This window comes from Mytilus galloprovincialis, chromosome 13 (genome assembly GCF_965363235.1).
Source record: "Mytilus galloprovincialis chromosome 13, xbMytGall1.hap1.1, whole genome shotgun sequence".
Taxonomy (NCBI): domain Eukaryota; kingdom Metazoa; phylum Mollusca; class Bivalvia; order Mytilida; family Mytilidae; genus Mytilus; species Mytilus galloprovincialis.
In genome coordinates, this window is record NC_134850.1 from 36,297,315 (window position 1) to 36,307,056 (window position 9,742).

The 9,742-nt window shown below is 31.1% G+C and overlaps 1 long non-coding RNA gene across 1 annotated transcript; it reads right to left on the reverse strand.

Moving 5' to 3' along the window:
• Positions 1-259: 259 nt before the first annotated feature.
• LOC143056027 (uncharacterized) lies at positions 260-9,531 on the reverse strand. Its single transcript, XR_012972211.1, has 4 exons — positions 8,960-9,531; positions 3,549-3,643; positions 1,583-1,665; positions 260-855 (listed from the first exon to the last, which is right to left on the reverse strand). It is a non-coding gene; the product is annotated as an uncharacterized LOC143056027 (long non-coding RNA).
• Positions 9,532-9,742: the final 211 nt, after the last annotated feature.

The window sequence follows — 9,742 nt, forward strand, 5'->3', positions numbered from 1 at the left end:
CTGCATTGAATTGTCAGTGGTTCTACTTCGGGTAGATTTCATATGATGATACCACCATCGAAAAATTGTCAAAAACAAAATTATATATATAATTTCTAACAACAGAGAAGAAATAAAGCAAGTGTTTGGTCTTGTTTGAAAATATGCAACTGCAAATTGGCACTTTCCAAATTGTTACACCAACCAAATCTGCCATAACGTTATAAGTGAAGTTGTTTTTCCGTAAAATGCTGATTGATTGATTGTTGATTGCTTTACGTCCAGTGGCAAATGTTTTATTCCGTAAAATAGTACAACTGAAGTTATAAATATATTAAAAAATCACAGGTCAATGTAAACATCGGATTTGTAAATATAAATATGTAAAAAAAGTAGAACACCAAATATTTTCGTATAAAAAATACAGTATGCAAAATACATGTTATATAAGCAGTGTCGATGTCTTCCTATTTTTAACACCTCTATACTTCGATCATTCATTTCTTATTTCCTTTTCTGTTTCAAACGTATAAAGTCAGTTCGTATTAACTTCAGAAAGAAACCAATATTTATAATCCATATAATTATCGCCGATATAGATAAAGTAGTAAAATAAAATAGATGTACCCGCATTAAGAAATATTCTGGATAGATATTAGACACAACAATAGAAAGAGGAATTAATCGTAAAATGAAAAAAGAGACCAGATTTACAATTGAAAATATGTGATACTGTAAAGAATCGGACGAATATCCTATAATCCTCGTTAGTTTCCTAGCGTGGAGTAAGAAGCTGCTGAATTCGGCCAGTAAGCTCAAATGGGCATATCCGATTCCAACTTTGGCGTGCCAGTAATATCCAAATGAAAATAAAATCTGAAAAATAAAATTCAATTTCAATTGTTTGATATTGATTTGTGAAATTGATTTTCTAGCGAATAGTAAATAACAAAAATAGCGCAAGCAAATAACAAATTCAAATGCTCACACACAACAAACGAATAGATAACAACTGTCAAATGCATGACTTCGTGCAGGCATTTTCTTATGCAGATAATGGTGGATTAAAACTAGTTTTATAACTAGCTTACTCTCTCACTTGTATAACATTCGCATATTATAACTCCATTATATTGACAACATTGTGTGAACAAAGCAAACAGACATAATAGGTAAAAAATGTATAAAAAGGGAATAAAAGTCAACATGTGTAAAATTCTTAATCACAATAAAAACAAACAAATATGTAAGCAATAATAAACAAAACGGCACACAAGACAGTGTCGTGTAAATATTTGCTCTATGATGAAATTCTCATTAATATTGATTTGAAAATGAAGAACAGCAATAAAGCTCCGTTCATTTTGCGTTTGGTTTAATCAAATGTACAACGAATTTGTGTCATGAATATTTTCAACATGTATTATCTTTTTGTTATTAGGCAGTATAAATGTAAAAATAAGTAGATGACAGAATATATGGTCAAAATCGCAACAGTACACACACGAAGCTGTACATTTTTAAGACTTTGTATATGAAAGAAAAACAAAATAAGATTGGTACTGCATATTTTGATCTATGTAAGAAAGTAAAAAATACTTACAACAAAATGGTGTATAATTATCTCTACGTTCTTTTTTATTACCCGACTTAATACAATATCCATTGCGTCGTAGAAGAAATACGCTGAAATAAATCAAGATATTACATAACATAAGGACCCTAACAAATATAACATACCAGAAAGTGGTACATATTCTACACAAAATAGATCTTCTGCAAAACTGTCATTTCGTCAATCATTAAAATCAGAATACATTAATATGATGCATTACATATATCATAATAGGAATACTGATGAAATATATCTGCTATCCGAAATATCTATTGAATCTTATATTTACTTTGTCCTCTTTTCATATTTTTGTTGTATTGTGACTTTTTTAGGCGTATATATAATTTATTTATTATTTACAATACTCTTGCTCATAACGATGTAGTGCCTTCGTGAGCATTTTATAAATTTAGACCGAGTAAATTCTGAATATTAATGTACATGTTCTGTAAAAGACGTAATGGTTATCTTTACCATAGCTCGGTGAACTAGTAAACAAAAGCATAAGAGTAATATTTACTTTTAATAACAATAACAGCAACGGTATAGCAATATTTTACTGCACCAGATGCGTATTTCGACATTAAATGAACAAACTTTTTGAAAAAAAAGTTGCCATACGTTTAATGGCTGAACAATTCAAAAAAGATATAACTTGTATATCACCAGCCCAGTAGTCAACACTTCGGTGTTGACATGAATATCAATAATGTGGTCATTTGTATGAATTTCCGGTTTACAAAACATTGAATTTTTCGAAAAACTACGGATTTTCTTATTCCAGGCATAGATTACCTTAGCCGTATTTGGCACATTTTTTACATATTTTGATATGAGCGTCACTGATGAGTCTTATGTAGACGAAACGCGCGTCTGGCGTACTAAATTATAATCCTGGTACCTTTGATAACTAAGTATAGCCAAATCCAGACATATACTGCATGTTTCCTAATAAAATACACATGTTGCATATAGTACTATGTAGTTTGTTACACACTTCGGTCGAACCTATAGTTACTCTACTATTCATATGTACATGTGTATCACTATATTAGTAGTATTAATGTACGTTTATTTTGGTGGTATGTCATCCCCGGCTGCATTTGGGGCTGCGGAATATCGCTAAACAACTAGTATTGAAAGTTATTAGGTCGATCATCAGAGTTAATGATCCTTCTCTTAAGCAAGTTATACCAACAAATTATTTGTGTGTGATTTGAAATTTAAATTAAGCAAAAATGATGTTATCTGATGATATCATTTTTTATTAATTCAAATATTTCACAACAGCAAAGTTTTAACAAGACATCTGATATAACTAACATATTTCAGTTTTAAGGTTGGATAAAATTATCTTTATCTACTCACATTTTGTTGTAAAGACGAATTTGAGCTCAGGATATTTTTAGTTTTTATTTTCAAAACGTATTCATGAAACCTATCGTTTCACATTTGATTTAAATTTCTATCATTCAGTTTTTTTCAGAGCATAAAAATATTTACAAAGTATGGAAACTAATTACAATCTGCAATCTACCGGCGATAATCTATATGTCCTAACTACAATCCACTTCCCTTTTCACCACGAATGTGACCTACCGAATAAGACAATTTACCGGGTTTGTAATAACATGAGCAACACGATTAGAGCCACATGTGGAGCAGGATCTGCCTACCCTTCCGGAGCACCTGAGATCACCCCCAGTTTTATGTGGGATTCCTGTAGTTTAGTCTTTAGTTTTCTATGTTGTGTCTTTTGTACTTTTATTTTACTGTTTGTCGTTTTATTCTTTAGCCATGGCGTTGTCAGTTTTATTTTCGATCTATCAGTTTGACTGTCTCTCTGCTACCTTCCACCCCTCTACTATGAAGATTGGTTGTAATGGTATAACGCAGGTGCTCGTCAGACTCCCTTAGCAGGTAAGTACAAGCCGAATATCTTACGATATCTTACCAGTTGAAGCTATCATCATTAAATACGATGAGGTATTAAAATAATACAGCGGATCTTCATATATTGTTGGGCTATCTTCTAAATGGTCAAAAAAGCTAAAAATATATAATTAAAGACAATGCTTCGAATCTGTGATTTCTGTTGATTGCGTATAACATAACATATTCAGTGATATATTTAACCTAATTCCACTAGTATTTTTTAGAAGCATAATTTTTAAAAGTTGTTAATTGTGTAGGTTAAAATGGTCGAGTCTATAAAGTAAAATTAATAACATAACATATTATTTTGAATATATTGTTTTCAATTTGGTAAACTTCTCTATTCATGGATAGTGATGACATAGAATACGACTGATTACTCTTCACGATGTATGTCACTAGTGGAGAGGAAACTACCCTAACACCGGAGTTTCTTCGTATATTATGTTGGAGATTTGTGATTCTAAATCTTACTGTGTCTTTTATGGAATGTTTTTCATCTGTTCGTCGTCTCTTATGTGTTTCTCTCAGTTGTAGTTTCTGACCCGGGTTTGTATTATGACTGTTGCACAACAGCATACTACTGCTGTCTTTTTTTTTTCTTTCTGGTTGTTAATTCGACTTAAATCTGAATATTTGTCAAATTAATGAAAACGTTTTTTTTTATATCTTCCATTTGCGTTAGCAAATATTGCATGTCACTGATAGTTATACGACAGTGAGTTTATGTACTGCGCTGTCATCGCCAAAAAATAAACATCGGTCTTTAAAGTGTTTGTGAGATTTACGAGCAGTTCGCGGTAGGACTTTTCTTTTGCTGACACATTGTATTCAATATAATGGAATTTTATGCGACTGGCATACAAGTGAAAGGTTAAGCAAGATATAAAACAAGATTTTATCCATCCTATTCTACTTAAGGAAATGTCTGTACCAAGTCAGGAATATGACAGCTTTCCATTTGTTTGACGTCTTTTAACTTTTTGATTTTGCCAATTGATGGATGACTTCCGTTTAAATTTTTCATGGCGTTCTGTATTTTTATTTACTTTTTTTGAGCTTGGATACATACATAACATTTTATAACACAAACTAACGTTTGTTTCAACCGGTGAAAATGGTCTTTAAATCTTATTTATATATCATTGTTTGATAATAGAAACATAAAATAATCAAAATTCTGAAATTAAATTGCTCTGTTATCGATATATATATAACATGATAAATGGAATACTTGTTACTATGTTTATATTGAAATATCGTAAATAATTCTTTTCAAAATGATTGCTATTTTTGTTACGGCACAGTACAATATAATTATTGACCCATAATCCCGGTTTAATGTACGAAATATTGAACGACTGTTGTTAAAAAAAATGGAAGCAATATAAGTACAAAATATATTAATGCGTTATAAATATGAACAATGCTTTGTGTAAGACACGCTGGGTCGGATTTTTAAAATACTAGTTCATCAGGTTACCGATGAAATAAATGTCAGTATAACCGAAACATTTTTCGGACTCTGTGTCGACCAGCATTTGCTCTAACTCCTTAATGATGCTGAGTGCTTAGCAGAGAAGCAGCAAATACTAGTTTCAAATCTATGATTTGGCCAGCTCACAACTAAATCTGTGATCTCCTGTAGACCTCCTGTATTTGAGATGAACACGCTACAAAATTACATCCGAGGTGTTTTATTTGTAATGAGGAACGACCTTTATAAAACATGTCTTTCAAAGAAAATTCGAATTATTTAAAACCAATAAACAAAGGATAGATACAATGAAATACGCACACAAACATATACATATATAATCACTAGAAATGTCCTTAACAATTTAAATCAATGTGGTTTAAGTACTATATTAAGAAGATTTGCAACTGTTATACACGGCCGACACTCGGCTAACCGAGAGATTGGTCGGTTAATCTATATTGAGTATGCGGCTATATCGGCGGTTGGTCTGTTAATCGGGTTGGTTATACGTCTTTTAAGAGTAAAACGCACATTTTAATGTTAAACTCTGTTAAATATACAAATTTTTTGCATATTATAAGAACCAAATCAAAAAAGAAAAAGTGTCTGACAAAATTATATCTTTCATAGAATATTTTCCACCTGTTAAAAAAATTCATAGTCGGCGCATTTTATAGTAAAACTAAAAGGCGACGCGCAAGTATGTAGTATTTATGCTTATACGTATAGCATTTTTTTAATAAAAGGCGAAACAAACAATTGTATATATCATTTAAAGGACACAAAATAGTACTTTGGTTCTAAAAAAAAAATTGACATTAGTAAATATTTCATAATTGTAATATAACGTGAATAAAACACCGTTTTAGTTAAAACTGTAGGAATAAAGTCTGTTAATGGGTTGGACAATTAAAATTGTGTCAGTTAAGAGTTATTTAGCCACGACAATAGTTTTGCTACCTTTATATTTCCCCATTGAACAAGTTAAGAATGAGATGTTCTTCAGTTAGAAAAAATAACAATATGGTGCAACAGTATCCTTCTATTCAGAGCATATTAGTTTTGACCTTTTGTGCATTTTATTGAAGAGTGTTTCACTTTAATATAGCGTGATATGGATTGGCCGCTGGAATATGCATTAATTTATTATTAACGATTCAATCAGCCTTTATTTTTAAGTCTGTTCAAAGTAGTACTATCTAAAATCCGACTGAAAATGTCTTTCTAATACAACACTGTATATATTGTTATCATATGCACATAATATGTGTCTCTGGATGTTTAACCCTAATTCGACTGGTTATTTTCTTCTATTACTTAATCATATGTTGTTTACAAATCATCCTAAAGAAGTTAATGGAAAGAAGCGAATGCAACTACATTTGGTTATTTTAAGTTTTAATTCATTTTATTCCGTTTAGTTCCTTTCTACATAAGTGAAGAGGAGAACTGCAGTTGTCCGCGTATAAACTTCTCGTTTGAATTGTTTCACATTATTATTTCGGGGCCTTTTATAGCTGACAATGCGGTATTGACTTTTTTCATTGTTGAAGGCCGTACGGGTACCTATAATTGTTAATTTCTGTGTCATTTTGGTCTCTTGTGGAGAGTTGTCTCATTAGTAATCATATCACATCTTCTTTTTTCACCAATTTGAGTACATCGCAATCCGTTACTGTTTCAACACCCAGGGTTTTCTCTTTTTTAAGCAACGCATCACTCTCTACTATCCTTAAAATAGATATAGGAAGATGTGGTGTGAGTGCCAATGAGACAACTCTCCATACAAATAACAATTTAAAAAGTAAACCATTATAGGTTAAAGTACGGCCTTCAACACGGAGCTTTGGCTCACACCGAACAACAAGATATAAAGGGCCCCAAAATTACTAGTGTAAAACCATTCAAACGGGAAAACCAACGGTCTAATCTATATAAACAAAACGAGAAACGAGAAACACGTATATATTACATAAACAAACGACAACTACTGTACATCAGATTCCTGACTTAGGACAGGTGCAAACATTTGCAGCGGGATTAAACGTTTTAATGGATCCAAACCTTCTCCCTTTTTCTGAAACAATAGCATAACATCACAACAAAGAAAAACATACGATAAAATATCAATTGGCAGACTTAACTCAATCAAAAAACGTATGATTAAACAATGAACGAATAAATTTGATCTGCATATTGTCTTTTATTCTCCAGATTCTTCGCGTGTATACCATGAAGGTCCGGATTGGGGGTGTTTTTTTTATTTTTGTATTCTTTAGATTGTTATGTCACTTTTCTCTACATTTAATTTGATACTCATTTATTCTTTCTCTTTTCTTTATATTATGATCCCAATATATTTTACTTACTGATGTTTAGTTACATTACGACGTTTATCTCTGATTTATATACTGGTTACCAATGTAGATGACAAAGTGGTATCATTCATGACAATTTAACAGAATCTACATGATATATGGGACCATACTTGAATGAAATTAATATTACTTTAATATTACATTTTTTGAAACCATTTTTATCAAATTTCAATTTCCATTGTCTAAATTGTTCATTGTTCATGTGTTGTTTGCGTATATTTTATGTTTCATTCTTCATATGTTTTTTTCCATATATTTTAGCCGCTCTTCTTGAGCCTACCCATTTGATCCGATAACACCCCATATAGCAATAAAATTATGCTTTACTGCCATTCATTACTCTGAACAGACCAATTAACAGACCTGGTTTTATACATCCGACCCATTAACAGTCCAGGTTTTAAATAAAAATTGATTAATGTCACCAAAAGTCAGATTTTCGTGTAGATTTTTCACACAATGATATTAATGTAGTTAAAAAACATAATGCCTGTCTTTTTTCGATGTTCAAAATATTGCATGCAAGTAAATTCAACCAACATGTCTTTTTGTGTACATTTTGTGTGTATTAAATGTGTATGAATTTATTGGCGAGTAACCCGCCTTTTCATTTAATAGATCGTTTATCGAAGCTAGACAAAATATAATTACATCACTGGATTCAGTACATTGAATTGTTTTGTCAGACATGAATAATTTTTATGATAAAAATATATTTAAAAAGTTATATAATAAAACATACTGAACTTGCAATGATTTTCTCGATAACACCTGATTAACAGACATTAGCCAACCCGATTAACAGACCAACCGCCGATATAGCCTTATACTCAATATAGATTAACCGACCAATCTCTCGGTTAGCCGAGTGTCGGCCGTGTTATAACTATTTCTAATTAAATGGCCATTCAACTATTGTTACGACCCGTTTTGTTCTATTCTGTGTGAGCCTTTATAACAATATGATTTATCTGACCTACTTTGATTATTATTTTATATTTGGATTATTCCAATATAAAACAGATTTTCTTCATGCAAATAATATAACATTGTCAGGGGAATGATAACACAATGTTGAAAATTTCAAAGATTTTAAAACAAAATCAGTAGTTTTAGTTGTAAATGTATTATATTTATATAAAAAGGCAAATATAAATGATGGGTGCGATTTTCTTCGGCGAACGTTCTTAACCGATCAATATCATAATTATCTAAAACATGATATACAGATTTAATTTTGTATATAATGGCATACTGTTGCAAGAATCCGAGAAAGACATTTTTTTACAGTATATTAGTTATTATAAATCTTACAAAGTTTTGCATGTTTAATTCATTCTTTTTTAAATGATAAGGAATCTATTTTCACGTTCTGCTATTTTTTTCCTTTCTATTAATTGTCTTCATGCTATTAACGTTGATCTTAAAAGACCATCATAAGTGATATTACAAAATTATTGAAGCACCATGACAGCCGCCTGTATCTTTTTTTTTCGAACCGATGACAATCGGTTTGCATTGTGTCAATATGAATTCATTTTCTATAGGGGATATAACTCGCGCTGAACATACCTCATTATACTCCAAATACCAACCAACAATCCGTGTAGTAACGACACAGACAGGTTTCTCCATAACCACGAATCATACACTGAAGATGATGATGACTTCGGTGTTCCATAATGTTTGATTAATCTATTTGTAACTGCAAAGAAAATTACAACAAGAGCAAAGAAAATATACGTGTACCAGAATTCGAAATCTCTAACTCCTTGTTCATGACCAATGTCGTCATCTGACATCTTGTTTCGAATAAACACTGTATTTACACGTTCTTTTCCTGAATCCATATTTCATATAATAAAACACATAACAGTAATACAAAAATGGCTTGTAACAGGATTTACATTTTCACGGTTGAAACACCGTATCGCTACACATGACCAACTGTTGTATGAACATGTTATAATATAAATGTAATCTTATTCCTACATATTGGTTATTTAAAGTATTAGAATTATTTTCTATACAATTGATAGCCACTGTGATTTTTATGGATAAAGTTAATACGATAGTACTTTGTTGTTGACTGACCTGATGGGATACGTAAATTTGACAACAATGCAGACATTTAAATACATAAAGTATATCAGTGGCGGATACAGATCGTACGAAAAGTAGTTGACTGGTTGAATTAGATATGTAAATTCGACTTTCATACACATATTTAAATATAGAAATATCTATTTATATATCGGTAAGTATTCTTCTAAGTATTATCACATGCTGCTTTACTATAAGTGTATCGCATAGTTATATGAAACATAAATCCAGTACACATGTACGGAACTAGGT